The sequence below is a fragment of the Leucopleurus acutus genome (genome assembly GCF_964270905.1).
Source record: "Leucopleurus acutus genome assembly, chromosome: 2".
NCBI lineage: Eukaryota > Metazoa > Chordata > Mammalia > Artiodactyla > Delphinidae > Leucopleurus > Leucopleurus acutus.
Window position 1 is genome coordinate 132704080 of NC_139143.1, and position 18520 is coordinate 132722599.

At 36.1% G+C, this 18520-nt stretch overlaps 1 pseudogene across 1 annotated transcript in view; it reads left to right on the plus strand.

Moving 5' to 3' along the window:
* LOC309974522 (histone H2A.V-like) overlaps positions 1-18153 on the plus strand; it is an 83453-nt pseudogene extending 65300 nt beyond the window's left edge. The window contains exon 2 of the transcript in view: positions 17708-18153. The product of the transcript in view is annotated as a histone H2A.V-like (transcript). The remainder of the gene's footprint in view (positions 1-17707) is intronic.
* Positions 18154-18520: the final 367 nt, after the last annotated feature.

The window sequence follows — 18520 nt, forward strand, 5'->3', positions numbered from 1 at the left end:
TTCCCAAAAGAGCCTAGACCTCTGCTGGTACTCAATAAACCATTGGTTGAATTGAAGCAACTCTGAAAAAGCTTCTTTGACTCTGCCAGGAAAGTATCTTGCAATATTTCACAAAGAGGAATGTACCAGAAGAATGACCCTAGTTTAAGTTGTTGACTATGGGAACTTTATGTAGTAGCTAACTTGAAGAAATATCCATAGATACCAATTACAACTTTCTGTTTAGGGCTTTTGTACTCTGATCTCCATGTTTTTCATTATGAGAGATAATGGAAAACTAAATTTAGCTTTTCCCAAAGCCCTCTGTTTCAGAGATTTATGTTACAAATAAATGAGTAAAGGGGAAATGAACCAGAAACAAATGGATGCTATTTCCCTCAAATCAGACATGATTTTAAAAATTTAAGACAAAGGTGATTGGATAAAAAAGAAAAAAAGCATCACCCTGAGTATAATACTTTTCAGAAACTTGTACCAGATATCTTGATAGCACAAAATCGTTTAGATTCATCCATCCATCCCTGACAAACAATACATAAATGTAGCCTATAATATCTTCTTTATTAGGCTTCAAGATATGTTCCTCCTTCACTAAATACACATCCCTCCCTTCTAATCTAATCTCACCAACTTTTTTCCCAATTGTACATTTCTTGTACTTAGCATCATGACATCTTGGTAAGCAGTATTACAGAGAAAATAAAAGATTTTTAAAAGCCAGAGATTTTTTTCTTGCTTCATAATTTTATTTCAACAGGAGTTCTGCACAAAAAACTATGCATGAAGGTTAAATCAATATACCTAACCTTATTCTGACTCCAGCTTTCAGGTAAGAAAATGTATTTGTTACCTAACATTTTTTAAAAATAACAATTAAAATAAAAACAACTATTTATATTCACTGAAAATTACGTTAAAAATTATTCTCATCTTGGGAAAACACTTTTAGTGCAAACATGTTAATGAAACAAAAAAATGCTAACCCTATAATGATGGTGATGATTACATAGGATGTCAAAGACCAAGTTTCATATCCAAGTTCCTCTATACACTAGCTGTGTAACCCTACACTAGTTACTTAAATTCTGAGTCTCAGTGTCTTCATCTTTAAAATGCTGCTAGAAGGATTAAATAAGAATAGTATATGTGGGGCTTCCCTGGTGGCACAGTGGTTGGGAGTCCGCCTGCCGATGCAGGGGACACGGGTTCGTGCCCCGGTCCGGGGGGATCCCACGTGCCGCAGAGTGGCTGGGCCCGTGAGCCATGGCCGCTGAGCCTGCGCGTCCGGAGCCTGTGCTCCGCAACGGGAGAGGCCACAGCAGCGAGAGGCCCGCATACCGCAAAAAAAAAAAAAAAAAAAAAAATATATATATATATATATATAGTATATGTGGAGCTCCTAATACAGAATCATCAATAAATGCTAGTCTCCTTTAGTATCATTTAGAGATTTCTTGCAGTCATATGTAACAATTATCATGGTTTACCCAAGTAGGGGTTTATTTTTATCACATAACAAGAAGACTGGAGGCATAAAGTCCAGGGCTGGTGCAGTGCTTAAGAAAAGCATCCAAGACCCAGGCTCCCTGTGGATATACCCACTTTAGCAAATGGCTTAATCCTTATGGACACAAGATGGCTGCTCTACTTCCAGACAACAGTTTGGATTCATGTTAGAATAATATATCTTTTCCCATCCCTTTGCTTTTAATCTTTCTGTGTCATAATATTTAAAGTGGGTTTCTTGTAGACAGTATGGTTGGATCGATTCTTTTGAATTTATACCCAGAGGTAGGATGGTTGGATCCTATGATAATTCTATTTTTAATTCTTTAAGAAACCTTCATACTGTTTTCCATACTGGCTGCACCAACTTATATTCACATCAATTGTGTACAAGCATTCCAATTCCTTCAAGTCCTTGCCAGCATTTATCTTTGTTTTTTTGTTTTTTTTATATAACAGCCCTTCAGGCAGGTGTGAGGAGACATTCCAGTGTGGTTTTGTTTTGCATTTCCCTCATGATTAGTGATGTTGACCATCATTTCATATACCTGTTGGCCAGTTCTATATCTTCTTTGGAAAAATGTCTATTCAATTCCCTTGCCCATTTTTTAATCAGGTTATTTGTGGGGGTTTTGTTTTGGGTTTTTTTTTTTTTTTTTTTTTGCTATTGAGTTGTAGGAGTTCCTTGTATATTTGGATATTAACTTATCAGATACTTTCTCCCCTTCCATAGTTTGCCTTTTTACTTTGTTGATTGTTCCCTTTGCTATGAAGAAGCATTTTAGTTTGATGTAGTCTCACTTTATTTTTGCTTTTGTTTCCTGTGGTTTTGATGTCATATCCAAGAAATCTTTGCCAAGACCAATGTTCCAAACTTGTCTCATATGTTTTCTTCTAAGAACTTTATAATTTCAGGGTTTACATTTAAATATTTAATCAATTCTGAGTTGATTTTTGTGTATAGTGTAAGAGAAGGGTCCAACTTTATTCTTTTAGATGTGGATATACAGTTCTCTCAGCACCATTTGTTAATGATACTATCATTGTATATTCTTGACACTCTTGTCGAAGGTCAGTTGACCATAAATGCATGGATTTATTTCTGGGTTCTCTATTCTGTTCCTTTGGTCTATATGTTGTCTTTATGCCAGTACCATACTATTTTAGTTACTGTAGCTTTGTGATATATTTTGAAATGAGGACTGTGATGTCTCCAGCTTTGATCTTCTTAAGATTGCTTTGGCTATTTGAAGTTATTTGTGATTCCATATGAGTTTTAGGATTGTTTTTTTCTATTTCTATAAAAAAATACCATTGGGATTTTGATAGGAATTACACTGAATCTGTAGATCACTTTGGGTAGTACAGACATTTTAACAATATTAAGCCTTTCAATTTGTGAACACAGAATGCCTTTCCATTTATTTGTCTTTAATTTTACTCAGCAATGTTTTGTAGTTTTCAGTGTACAAGTCTTTCACCTCCTTGGTTAAGTTATTTCTAAGTATTTTATTCTTTTTGATGTTATTATAAATGGATTGTTTCCTAATTTTCTTTTTTGATAGTTTGTTGCTGGTGTATAGAAATTAAACTTCTTTTTAATTGAAGTATATAGTTGATTTACAATATTGTGTTAGTTTCAGGTGTACAGCAAAGTGATTCAGTTATACATATATATGTATATATCTATATTCTTTTTTTTAATTTTCCATTATATAGTTCATTGCAAGATATTGAATATAGTTCCCTGTGCTATACAGTAAATCCTTGTTGTTTATCTATTTTAGAAACAAAACATTTTGTTATGTTGATTTTTTACCCCGCACCTTTACTGAATTCATTTATTTGTTAGCATCTTTTATTGTGGAGTCTTCAGGGTTTTCTACATATAAGATCATGTTATCTGCAAACAAAGATAATTTTACTTCTTCCCTTCTGATTTGGGTGCTTTTCATATCTTTTTCTGCCTAATAGCTCTGGCTAGTACTTCCAGTACTATACTGAATAGAAGTGGTGAGAGTGGACATCCTTGTCTCTTTCTGATTTTAGAGGAAAAGCTTTCAGTTCTGCACTGTTGCATATGATGTGGGCTTTCCATATACGAGCTTTACTAAATTGAAGTAAAATCCTTCCATGACAAGATTTTTGAGAGTTTTTATAATGAAAGGGTGTTGAATTATGTCAAATGATTTTTCTGCATCTATTGAGATGACCATGAGATATTTATCCTTCATTCTGTTAATATGGTGTACGAAATTAATTCATTTTCCTATTTTTTTAAAAATATTTATTTATTTATTTGGCTGCACCGGGTCTTAGCTGTGGCATGCAGGATCTTCGTTGCTACATTTGGGATCTTTTTTTTTTTTTTTGATTTTGGTCTTATTTATTTATGATTAATTCACATGCACTATTTTTCATTTTATTTATTTATTTTTTTAACATCTTTATTGGAGTATAATTGCTTTACAATGGTGTGTTAGTTTCTGCTTATGTGGGATCTTTGTTGCGGCACGCAGGTTCTTTAGTTGTGGCATGCGGAATCTTTTGTTGTGGAATGTAAACTCTTAATTGAAACATGTGAGATTTAGTTCCCTGACCAGGGATCAAACCCAGGCCCCCTGCATTGGAAGTATGGAGTCTTAGACACTGGACCACCAGGGAAGTCTCTCATTTTCCTTTGTTGAACCATTCTTTTATCCCAGGAATAAATCCCACTTGAGCATGGCATATGATCCTTTTAATGTGTTGCTGAATTCATTTTTCTAGGGTTTTGTTGAGAATTTTTGCATCTATGTTCATCAGGGATATTGGCCCATAGTTTCCTTTTCTTGTGGTGTCCTTATCTGGCTTGGTATCAGGATAACGATAGCCTCATAAAATGAGTTTGGAAGTGTATTCTTTTCTTCCATTTTTTTGGAAGAGTAAGAAGAAGTGGTGTTTATTCTTTAAATGTTTAGTGTAATTCAACAGTTAAGACATCTGGCCCTGGACTTTTCTCTGTAGGATGTTTTTGATTACTGATTTCTATAAACCTCCTTATTTGTTATAACTCTGTTCAGGTTTTCTATCTCTTCACAATTCAGTCTTGGTAGGTCGTCTACCTAGGTTGACAACTTCTAGGTTGGTTGTCTGCTTCTAGGAATTTACTCATTTCTTCTAGGTTATTCAATTTGTTGGTATATAATTGTGCATAATAGCCTCTTATGATCCTTTTTATATCTGTGACGTCAATTGTAATGTCTCCTCTTTCTTTTCTGACTTTACTTATTTGAATCTTCTCTTTTTTTTCTTAATTAGTGTGGCTAAGGGTTTGCCAATTTTGTTTATCTTTTCCAAAAATCAACTCCTAGTTTCATCAATTTTCTATTTTTCCATTCTCTACTTCATTTGTTTCTACTCTAATCTCTATTATTTCCTTCCTTCTGATAACTTTAGGTTTAGTTTATTACTTTTCTACTTCTTTGAAGTGTAAGGTTGTATTGTTTATTTGAGATATTTCTTCACATTAATGTAAGAATTTATCACTATAAACCTCCCTCGGTACTGCTTTTGCTGCATCCCATAAGTTTTGGTATATTTTGCTTTCATTTTCATTTGCCTTAAGCTATTTTCCAATATCTAATTTCCATTTTGATTTCTTCTTTGATCCAATGGATATTCAAGAGTGCATTATTTAATTTCGACCTATTTGTGAATTTTCCAATTTTCATTCTTAGTTGATTTTTATTTTCATTCCATTGTAGCCAGAAAAGATACTTGGTAAAATTTCAATCTTCTTGAATTTGTTAAGACTTGTTTTGTGACCCAACATGTGATCTATCCTGGAATAAGTTCTGTGTGTGCTGGAAAAGAATGTGTATTCTGCTGTTGGTTGGAATGTTCTATATATGTCTGTTAGGTTTACTTGGTCTATAGTGTTGTTCAAGTCTACTGTTTCCTTATTGATTTTCTGTCTGGATGTTTTACCCACTATTGAAAGTAGAATATTGGCATCTCCTACGATTATTGTACTGCTGTCTTTTCTCCCTTCAGATCTGTCAATGTTTGTTTTGTATATTTAGGTGATCTGATGTTGGGTCCATATAAGTTTATAATTGTCATATCTTCCTGATGAATTGACCCTTCTATCAGTCTATAATAACTTTTTTTGTGATAGCTTATTACTTAAAGTCTATTTTCTCTAATATAATTATAGCCACCTCTGCTTTATTTTGGTTACCATTTGCATGGTATATCTTTGTCCATCTTTTTACTTTCAGCCTATATGTGTCCTTAAATCTAAAGTGAGTCTCTTATAGACAGCATATAATTGGATCGTGGGTTTTTTAATCCATCTTTTTAATCCACTCTATGCCTTTTGAATGAGGAGCATTTGCATCCCCCCAAAAAAAGTATGTATGTTGAAATCCTAACCTCTAAAGGTATCAGTAACTGGGGATTAGGGGAGGTGGTCAGGCCATGAGGGTGGAACCCTCATGAATAGAATTAGTCCTCTTATAAAAGAGATTCCACAGAGCTCCCTAGCCTCTTGCATTATGTCATGACATAGTGAGAAGTCTGCACTCCAGAAAAAAGCTCTCACCCAAACATGCACCATGATCTTGGACTTCCAGCATGTAAAACTGTAAAAAACAAATTTCTGTTGTAAGCTACCCAGTCTGTGTTATTTTGTTATAGCAGCCCAGAAAGTCTAAGCTTCTTTACAATGATTCTTTTGAATTCTGGTCAGGTAATTCATATATTTCCATTTCTTTAGTGTTAGTAACTGGAAATTTATTTTATTCCTTTGGTTGTGTCATGTTTTCCTGATTCTTCATGTTCTGTAGTTTTGTGTTAAGGTCTATGCATTTAAAGAAACAGCCACTTCTTCCAGACATTATGGATTGGCTTTGACTGCAAAGATCTGCAACCTGGCTAGATTCTGGAGCTTTGTACCTACGTGCCCCAACCTCTCTCTCAGGATCCTGTAGTCTCTTACTCCCTTTGGTGTCCAGTTGTACTGGGTTCTTTGGCATTCAGTGTGAGGTGGGATGGACTGGTCTCTCAGGGAGTGCACTGAAAACTGATGATGTTGGAGACATGTTCCACTCCTCTCCCTCCTTATTAGGCTAGAGGTGTCAGTGCTGTTTTCTCAATCTTGCAGATCTGTGCTGGCTTCAAGGAAACTCCTTCCTCTTTTCCTTTGCTCTTATCTGTTCAAGGCTTCCAAACAATGCTGATTCCTTCAGCACTTGGTGTGAGGCAGGACGGAAACCAGCCCTGTGAGATGCCCAGTGAAAGACAGGGAGGCCAGGCATGTGCTCCATCCCCCCAACCCGCCACACACAACTGTAGAAGTCACAGGCTCAGCTGATCTCCCTTGGCACTAAAATTGTGCCAGTCTGGGGGAGGAGTTGAGGCAGATCAAGTTAAATCCCTCTTTTTACCCATTTCAATGCAGCTGGGTTCAGTTCTGTGTCTGGTGTGCTGCAACTTCTTAATTGGATTCTGGATTTCTCATAAAGATAAGATGGGACTGCCTATTCCACCATTTTTCTGACATAGCTCGGAATACTCAGGTGAAATTCATTTTAATGATACATTTATTCTTAACCCAATATATCCAAAATCTTATTTCAACTTATAATGCATACATATAAGTTGAATGCATACATCCTAAACCTGAGTACAGAAGCATAACTAAATAGAGGAATATTCTTCTCAATAACTAGAAGTATGAAAGTAGATCACCCAAGTCTGGTATGGTAACTCCATAAAAGCATAAAGAACTCAGGTTCCATCTAACGTTCTTCTACCCAACTTGAGCATTTGGCTTTTGTCCTTATGGTCACAAAATGACTTCCATCTTCAGGAACTGCATATGCATTTTAGGCAGGAAAAAAGTTTAGGGTAAAGTACACAAAAAAAGGAGTATGCCAACTGAAGCTGTAATCAATATTAACAAAAAAACTGGCTTTCTCATTAGCTCCATCCAGTAGAATTCCACATACATCTCACTGTCTGGGTCATATAGCTACTCCAAGTTGCAAAGGAGTCTAGAAGATGAGTGTTTTTCATGGTTTCACTGATGCCTCAAAAGAATAAGGCTTCAGGACTTCCCTGGTGGTGCAGTGGTTAAGAATCTGCCTGCCAATGCAGCGGACACAGGTTCAATCCCTGGTCTGGGAAGAGCCCACATGCCGCGGAGCACCTAAGCCCATGTGCCACAACTACTGAGGCTGTGCTCTAGAGCCCACGAGCTGCAACTACTGAGCTTGTGTGCTGAAACTACTGAAGCCCACGTGCCTAGAGCCCGTGCTCTGTAACAAGAGAAGCCACCGCGATGAGAAGCCTGCCCACTGCAATGAAAAGTAGCCCCTGGGGCCACCACTAGAAAAAGCCCACGTGCAGCAACGAAGACCCAACACAGCCAAAAAAGAAAATAAAATCCATAAAAAAAAAAAAAAGAATAAGGCTTCTGTTAGTGAAGGAGAAGGGAGGGAGGGATATTGATTAGGTAACTAACTAATTTATAACTGAATGCTATGTAACACAGGTAAAATTTCTTTCATTGAATTTAATTATATATAAACATTTTGCAAATAAAATAACAATGGAAGGACCTACTTTTACACATAGTTCTTCACAAATGAATTTACTCAGTGATTCAATTAAATTTATGACTTATACAGTTAAACTTCAAAGAAATGTCGGTGACCCTAACGGAATTAGACTGAATCAAAGAGAACTTTGGTAACTCTAGTCCTTGTTCCTTTTTGTTAATTCTTCAGTGTCTGTAACTATTTACCAGATAAACAGTATCTTGTTCTAAATCCAAAGTCATAAACCCTGTCACTTGAGAGATAACATAAATTAGTAAAAAAAAAATGGGTAAAAATATTTTGATTACATATTAAGGATTACTGAATATTCTTCAAATCTAGAGAGAAATATGCTTTTTTCCATTTTTCTTGAAGTACACTAACCTTTGGATATATTTTTCATTTTCCCGCTTTTAAGACATGGTATAGAGAAATAGTTCTCTACTGTGAGAAAACTAACAGTGCAAGCACAATTGATACATTGATAATGCCGACGCTATTGGCATTGGCAACTAGAATTGGAAAGCCAACTGTGAGTGCTTGTGTCTGTGGTATATAGGAGAGAACCACCCTTTGTAAAAGGGCTCCTACTACCCAGAGCTAGGCATTTATTACCACGCAGAAGCTCAGATCCAGTGTTGTCAGATTATGTTTAGGATCCAGATATTTTATATGAAATTTCCTGAGTTTTAACTGTTGGCTCAAAAAAAACCTTAAGAACAATGTACGAAATAGACATATCAGATTTGGATTATGACCTATGAATTGGATGCTTCTGCTCTAGAGAAAAACCCAGAAATTTTGCAAAATGCCAGGTCATTGAAAAGCAGTTCAAGAACATCAGATTTTGGACCTGGTGCAGAGAGAAAATAAAACCAGTAGGCCAGATTTGAGGGAGAAGGAAAATAGAGATTACACATGATATGCCTTGATTCATAAAGGTATAATAGGTGCTTTAATTATATTTTGCAAAGACTCTTTGTATAGACTTCGGACCCATTTTAAATACTTTTCAAATAATGATAGTAACCAATGCACTTCAATAAAAACAGGACTGGATAGAGTGGTTGTTACCAGTAAATGCTAATGAGGGTCAATAACTGTTTGGCAGACAAGGTACTAGGTCTTAACTTTTGATCTACAAAAGTCTCCAAGGCTATATATTAAATAGGAGCAAAAATCTTTGGAGGGATAAAAAAAGAAAACTACAAGTTGGATAAATAAAATTTTAAACCAAATAGCAGGATGGTTTAAAAGATAGTCTTTGGAATTAAGCAGATCTGGTTTAAAAGCCAGGACTTGCCACTTAATAGTTCCCGTGAAATTTAATAAGATTTAAATTTTTTTTAAATTTACTTCTTTAAGCATCAATTTTCTCATCTGCAAAATCTCACTAATGATAGTTCCTATTGTAAGGATTACTGTAATGCTTAGACTATATATGTAAAGCACTTAGCAAAGTACCTGGCACATATTAAAATCTTCAACACCTGATATATAGATTCTCTGAGGATATGCATATATTTTTATGTATACTTAAATATACAGTATTCAAGAAAGCCACTACATGCAAGGCAATTCCACCAGTTTTACCAGTTCAAATTATTTCCTTGAAGATTTGAAATATTTATACTATACTCATTCTGTAGCACTTAGGTTAACCGCAGGGTATTAGTTTAAGTTTTCCCTGGTTACATCAGCATTTTTTTAACTTAAAAAGAAAAACATGTGCCCTAAAGAACAGCTTAAGTTTTACTGTGTTTTAACCACAATCTCATTTTTGCATGCATTTAGCAAATCAGGGGTGTTTTTCTTTCAAGGAAAAGGTGAGAATTTGAGTGGCTGCATTTGACAAATGTGTTGTCAAATGCCCCCTGAAGCTTGGAAATCAATCGACCATGTTTCTCTCATGGAGCAATAGGAACAAGACAGAACATGCCTGTGATCACAGGTCTCCCCTTAGGGTTCTTTTGAGCATGGGAGAAGAGTACCACATTTGTCATCACTTTTTGAAATCCCAGAAATTGCCTTTCAGTAGAAGACTCTGTTCTCTATTCCCTAAATGTAGAAAAACTATTTTCTACATTTTTCCCAGCATCATGCAGGCAGGGACTACCTCTGTGTTGTACGCAATTATTGTATTCTATCTTATACAGTAAGTGCTCACCAAGCGTTTGTTGCGTGAATGAAGCAGAGTCCCATCTTTTTATGTTGATAGTTCCCCTGGTAGACAAAATTTGAAATGTTCAAAACAGCACTTAAAGTTTGCTCCATTCGTTTGAACAATTAATTACTCATATTAGTTTTGAGTGAAATAAGCAAGTCATTTCTTATGGGTTTTTTTCCCCAAAACAATGAGCATATAATAGATGTTCAATAAATATCTATTAAACTAAGCTTAACTTCTAATCTTTTCCATTTCCTTTTACAACAACCTAGCAAAGCCAAAGGATACACAGGTTGTTCCTGAAAATAAAATGGCAATGTAATGAATTCATAAGACTGGAAATCCACAAACCATGACAGGAGAGCTAATTTTAATAAAAGAGGCAGCATATGTGTTTTGAGTTGAGAAAGAATAAAACATTCTTATTCTAGATTAACACTAATTTTTCCTTAACTATGAGGCATGTTGAAAAGAGAAGATAATGAGCCTATCTGGTTTAAAGTCCAAAATGATTGCATTAAATAAGGGCATCAGGATATTCTGTGACTGCAAAACTCATCGGGTTACCTATTACAGCATTCAGTGGTGACCTAGTTTGAGCAATTTGAACGAGGGAATTAAGGTTTCATAGAGGAGAAATGACAGCAATTCCAGTTACATAAATGTAACTAATTCAATAAAATACCATTTTTCCCCTAGAATTTATTAGCAATCAACTAGATTAAATAAGTCTATATACAGACAGTTCCCATTAGTAACCTCTCTAATAATAAAACAGATGGCATCATTCTGGATAATGTAAAAGGCTTGACTCTAAAAAGAACAGATGTGACTACAAAATTAAAGTACAACAAAACAAAACCTGAACCCTGAAATTTTAGGAAAAACATTTTGTTAATTTATTAAGTACATCTCACCAATTCTTGTATATATGTCTGAAACATTCCATATATGCTTCAACTCACACTGAGTAGGAATTTAGTTTTTGCCACATATATTTTCTACTTCACTTCTCTGTGAGGAATGTATAACTATATTTGCCTTAAATATGTAAATTTAAATTTGTATTTAAATTGTCTTAAATATTTTGCTTTGAATTTGTAGTGGGACTAACACACTTGAGAAAATGCATTAGGAAATTTATTCACTTCCTAAACCATGTGAATTCCAAAGGGAAAGTATTTTCTTATTTCTCAGAAGGTAAAGTAACATTAGAAACTAAAGAAAGGGGGATTCCCTGGTGGCACAGTGGTTAAGAATCTGCCTGACAAATGCAGGTAACATGGGTTCAAGCCCTGGTCCGGGAAGATCCCACATGCCATGGAGCAACCAAGCCCGTGCGCCACAACTGCTGAGCCTGAGCTCTAGAGCCCACGAGCCACAACTTCTGAGCCCACTTGCCACAACTACTGAAGCCCGCGCACCTAGAGGCCATGCTCCGCAACAAGAGAAGCCACCGCAATCAGAAGACTTCACACCACAGTGACGAGTAGTCCCCACTCTTCACAACTAGAGAAAGCCTGCACGTAGCAATGAAGACCCAAAGCATCACAAATAAATAAATAAATAAATTTATTTTTAAAAAAAGGAAGGAAGACGTCTGTGTGATTAGAAAACATGATAACAGAGACCAAAAGTTCACTGCAAAATTCTCAAATCCTCCTCTCTCCCTTCCTTGTCTCTATGCACATCTCTCCTTTCCCTGTCTCTATGACAGAGCAATCATGAGACAATATTTCATGTATACCAAATGTTATAAATACTGCCTAAATCCTAATAAAGAAACAGCTTTTGCTTCTGTTGATCTATGTTTCTGTTTCCTAGTTCATTCATTTCTCTTTTTTTGCTTCCTTTCATCAATTTTTTTCAACTTTTTGCACAGATACTTCAATAATTTGAACTATTTTCAAACTGAGCTATAAAAGAAACTCCATGTACATTTTTTTTAGCAACTTCAATGAGCAGAAATTTCAATGACACTCAATTCTAAAAATTTATTGTAATTTTCATTGTGATTTCCCCTTTGTCTCATGTACTAGTCCTTTTTTAGTTTACAAATCTATGGAGCCTTCCTAAATAATTGTCTATTCTTCACAGATGTAGAGAACAAACGTATGAACACCAAGGCGGGGAAGTGGTGGGGGTGTGGGTGGTGTGGGATGAATTGGGAGATTGGGATTTAATATATATACTAATATGTATAAAAAAGATAACTAAATAAGAACCTGCTGTATAAAAAATTAAATAAAATTCAAAATAATAGTAATTGTTTATTCTTGGCTTCTAATTTAATGTACTGTGTTAAGAGGACTTGCTCTGATCTTCACTGAGACTTCTTTTGAGAACTACTACCTGTACCTAATGCCACTGTTTATAACTGTTTTATGTACCCTTAAAAAGAATGTATATTTTCTACTTTAGGGTACAGATCAAGCTATTATTTTTGTTCAAGATCATTACATTTTTATCTACTTGATCAATTTCTGATAATGGTTTGCTAAAAATCTCCCAGTATCTTTGTGAATTTATCAAATTTACCTTATAATTGTGTCAGTTTTATATTTTGAGACAATGCTGGGTACACAGAAGTTCATAATTTTTATATCTTCTTAGTTAATTCTTCCTTTATTATTATGTAATAATCTTTATCTCTGCTTATGCTTTTTGCCTTAGTTTCTAGTTTGTATAATTTTGTTTTGCCAACTATTTTAAATTATAATTTTCCTGATATATATTTTAATTATCTCTTTATTTTCTATCTTTCTATGTAGTTTTGTTTCAGATTTGGCTCTTGGTTACATCATATATTAATAAATGGATTTTGTAATGTTTATCCAATCTAATTATGTCCTCAGTAGTGAAGATTAATCAATACACACTTATTGAATCTTCATATGTACTATCACACTGGTCATATTTCTAACATTTCCTTTTTTGTTTTCATTTTTTCTCTTTTGCTGCATTCTGTTGGATTGTTTTACATATAACAACAATAATGATGATGATGATGATAAATAAAATTTAGCATTTAGTGTAGGGTATATATTATAAGGGCTTTACATGTACAAATTCATTAAACCTTCACAACAACTCTATAAGAGAAAGACTATTAAGATTCCCATCTTGTATTTGAGGAACTTGAGGCACTGAGAGGCTAAGTAACTTGCTCTAGGTCACACAGCCAGTAAGAGATGGAGCTAGATCTGAACTTAACAAGTCAAGTTCCAAAAATTACACTCTTAACCACCACACTGTCCTCTTCTTAAGGTACCTTTTACAATGATTTTTAAATGACTTTGGTTTCAGAAAAAGATTTACACTTACATCTGTAAGAATTTCCAAACTATGAACAATTTTAGAGAGTCTGACATCAACAATGGAAAATAGGCACAAACTTTCTGAAAAACTACTATAATCTTACTCTTCTATTCATTGCCTAAAATTGAGAAAGAGTGGAGGAGAATCACCACATGGCCTCATGATTCTTTTAAGTTGCATTTTCGAAGTCCAAACCATTTACAAATTAAATTCATTCTAAGAAAAACTATTTTGACTTGTAGAATATAGAGCAAATGATGATCCAGGACTCTTTAGCCTAGGTTTTAAGAAGGTCTGGCAGCTTCTACTTTATGCTCTTTGGACCCTAAGCTGGTATGTAAGAAGTTAAGTAACTAGAGAGAGAGGACCTGTGGAGTGGCCCTGAAGGATGCAATGCAATGTGGAACACAGGCCACATGAAGAAGCACAAGTGCCAGAGATGTGAGTGAAGAAGCCCTTCTCAATCTTCCAGTCCCCAGCCAGTCTAGGCATTGCAGCTGAGGGACTTCATGGAGCTGAAATAAACCATCCCCATTCTGCCCTCTCCAACATGAGAAATATTTAAATCGTTGCTGTTTTGAAGCTACTCCACCTCTTTCACTTCCACATCAAAGTCTCACACTGGTACATATAATTGCTGAAGCCTATGTCACATGCCTGTGGTAGCTGTAAGGATGTCCACTGATCTCCATCCTGACTCCTCCATTAGGGGGCTGGGAAATAACATGAAAGTTTCTCTCGTATATGAAAAGATAATGGCACCCATGAATAAGACAGATGGATACTACACATACCTAACAGTCATGATGTGGAAATGTGACCAACTAACCCTGGATCGTGGAGAGCAGGGACTTTAACTGCTGAATTAAGAAAGAACTGCAAAGAATCTAGCAGATGCATAGCAGTCACAATGTGTTAAATAAATGACAGAATTATGAAATGCTGATCACATTTTGCATATCTCTCATTTCAACAGATATTAATATCTGTTTCATGGTGGGAAAAGAGTTTCATATATATTTTTTCTTTTTGATGACTATCATAATGTGGGGATGGGGGAAGCAGAAGTAGTAACAGCTTCTGAGGACTAGTAATGAAATTGTTTAAGTGAAAATGGACATAGAATAGTTAAGATAGCCTAATTAAAGACTCACAGACATAAAGAACAGACTTGTGGCTGCCAAAGGGGAAGAGGGTTTGGGGAGGAATAGACTGGGAGTTTGGGATTAGCAGATGCAAACTATTATATAGAGAATGGATAAACAACAAGGTCCTACTGTATAGCACGGGAACTATATTCAATATCCTGTAAAAAACCACAATGGAAAAGAATATGAAAAAGAATATATACATATATATACACATATATGTCACTTTGTTGTACACCAGAAAGTAACACAACATTGTAGATCCACTATACTTCAATAAAAAATAAATTAAAATATATATATAACCTAGTTAAGTTATTGAATTTCAAGGACAAAGAAATAATACTTCAGTCACTCAAGAAGAAAACATATGTGATAGTTAATTTTATATGTCATATTGACTGGGCTACAAGGTACCCAGCCATTTGGTCAAATATTATTCTGGGTGTGGCTGTGAGAGTATTTCTGCGTGAGATTAACATTTGAATTGGTAGACTGAGTAAAGCAGACTGTCCTCTCTAATGTCGCTTAGACCTCATCTAATCAACTGAAGACTTGAACAGAACAAAAAAACTGAGTAAAAGGGAAATTTACCTGCCTAACTGATTGAGCTGGGACATCAATCTTTCACCCTCAGACTAGAACTTGCACCAATTGGCTCTCCTGGTTTTCAGGCCTTTGGACTCAGACTGAAACTACACTGCCAGCTCTCTTGGGTTGCCAGTTTGCCAACTGCAGACCTTGGGACCTCTCAGCCTCCATAAGCACAATATAAATATATATCCTACTGGTTGTTTCTCTGGAGATCCCTGGCTAATACAAGTCACCTACAAGGAAAAATAAATCAAGCTAACCTCAGACAGCTCCGCGATATTCAGTGCTAAAAAATAATAGAGCAAGTTTCTGAAGGAAAGAAACCCAATGTCTACAGAATCTTGACGAAGGTAACTCAAGAAGTTCATACATTGCCAAATTGTACTTCAAACATAAAAGTAATAAATATCTTCACATATGCAAGATCTCAGGAACACATATCTATAAGCCTTTTTCGGACAGAAAAATCTACTTGACAGTGAAATCCAACCAATCAAGAGATGAATCAACATAAAGATTTTCTTAAATAGAGAAGCTGTGGTGAAACAAGTGATAGCAAGACTTGTGGTTACAGAACAGCGCTTAAATGTCATAAACTTGAAAACATGAAAATGACAACTTACCTAAAAAATTAGCAGGAGGAAGAAGGGATGGGAGTAAACATAAAAGTACAAACTATTTTCATTTATCATAATAGCAAAATAATAGATAACATTAAAAAAATACATCATGAAAAAGATGGCTCCAAAGACTTCACTTTTTTCATAAGCTTTTGTTGTTAACCTTAAAAGGATACTTTACAAAGTAATATCTCTTTTCATGGATAAACAGTCACTTAAATTTAGCAATTCTTTCCATTTCACCCATTTCTTTTTCTTCCTTTAAAATTATGTGAATTTAATGTCAACTTAAATTTAAAATGTTTAATATAAAAAGCAGTAGATGTAATCTTATTATTAAAAATTATTTCTCTCTAATGTCTATATGGAAATGTACATTGGAAAATACTAGAAAACTTTTTTTATATTTCTGAGAAAAACTAAGAGCATTACATTCCACCAAAATGTTTTTCACATTTAAATAGCAACAAACATTCTCAAGCATGAAAGAACCCAGGGAATATAACAAACTTGAGACTTTTCTGGGAAAAAAATGTATGCTTTAAATTGTGCCAATAAAATTAAACCAATAAAGAAATGAATGTATAATTCAAATTATTTGTATTTTTTTTTTTTTTTTTTTTTTTTTTTTTTTGCAGTACGTGGGCCTCTCACTATTGTGGCCTCTCCCATTGCAGAGCATAGGCTCAGCGAGCCCACTCTGCGGCATGTGGGATCTTCCCTGACTGGGGCACGAACCCATGTCCCCTGCATCGGCAGGCAGACTCTCAACCACTGCGCCACCAGGGAAGCCCAATTATTTGTATTTTAATATAGTGAGAGCTGAAACCATCTTCATCCACAGAGCTTACTGTCTATGTTCACACGACTTTATTATTCCACTGTCCTCATCAATATAACTTTACTATTCCAGGAAACTCTTGCCCAGGAAGATAAAAATAACATTTTTGTTCATTCCAAGAATTCTACAAAAGATTCATAAACTCTTCAATAAAAAACAGAAATAACAGTTTACACCCCCAGACTCTGGACCCATCACCTCAAAATCCACAAATTTTAAACTATTAGACTATGATTCTTACCCAATTCTAATCAAGTCACTACACTGGAAGTCCAGGCTTAAACAGGACTCCAAGACTCTCATAAATATCCCAACTTTGTCCTCCTCCCTCTAAGATGCTAAGACACTGTCAATTCAGTGTTTCTCCTTACTGTGGTAAGAATAAATGCGGTTTTGTCTTCTCAGTGAGTTGTTTGGGTGGTATTCTAGGGTAGCCAGCGTTCAACAAAAATCATGACTAGAAAAGAAAAAACAACACAAATCAAGGCAAGAAAGTAACGATAAGAAAATCCAAGCATACCTTAGAAACTAAGGATAGGAAGGAGGAGAGATGGGGTGCATAAAAGCTGGAGACGAATAAGACCAAAATTCCTTAACAAAGGTCTGAGGTGGGTTCCACTTCCTTAAAAACAGGGTCTTGAAGAGAGCTGTTGCATTCCTTCCTGGGAGGCCGAGTGAACAAAGCCCAATCTAACACCTTTGCTTCCGTCTTAAGCAGTGTTCGTCAAGTGTGGCTCACGGACTGCCCACCTCAGAATCATCTGGAGTGTGTAACAGCAATGCTTTCCCCCAGACCCTACTAGCATCTCTACAAGGAGGCCTTGGAACTGGCATATTTAGTACACTCTGCGCATTAATAAACCTCACACCGAATTAGAGAATCCCTGAGCTAAAGGGTGCAACTCTCATATCTAAATTACCCTTTCCAGGGGCCCCAGTGGCGGCTGCGGTCTGTGCGGCGGCAGGGAGGGGTGTGGGGAGGGGCGGTGGCGTTGGGATCGAGGTCGGGAGCGGCGGAGACGAAGCTGGGCAGGACAGCGGGAAGGCCAAGTCTAAGGCAGTGTCAACTCACAGAGAGCTGGGCTACAGTTTCCTGTGGGCTGCATCCACAGACATTTTAAGACTCACACCACGAGCCACAAGGAAGAGCGGCTGCCACTGTGGTAGTGCCCGGGCCGTACTTCTCCAGTAGCTGGAGCCAGCAGGGGACGCTTCCGAGGATCTCGAAGTTACGCGGATCACTCCGTGCCACGTGCAGCGTGCGATCCGCGGTGACGAGAGGTTGGACTCCCTTATCAAGGCTACCATAGCTGGGGATGGTGTGATCCCTCACATCCGCAACTCTCTGATTAAGGGACAGCAGAGAACTGCTTAGATAGTTATTTTAACTGACATTCTTCCTCCACCGTCATTGTACTGTAACTGGGGCAGAAGAAAAATAATGGGGCTATGTGGAATTTTTAAAACAGTTAAGTGGAAAAGCATAGAAAGTTGCTTCAGACTTGCTAAAAGAAGCATTCGTAAGTTCCTAGACTCGAAGTTTGATAAAAGTAGCTTTTGGGGGACTTCCCTGGTGGTCCAGTGGTTGAGACTTGGCCTTCAAGGCAGGGGGTGCAGGTTCCATCCCTGTTGGGGGAGCTAAGATCCCACACGCCTTGTGGCCAAAAAAAAAAAAAAAAAAAGACATAAAACAGAAGCAATATTATAACAAATTCAATAAAGATTTTAAAAATGTCCACATC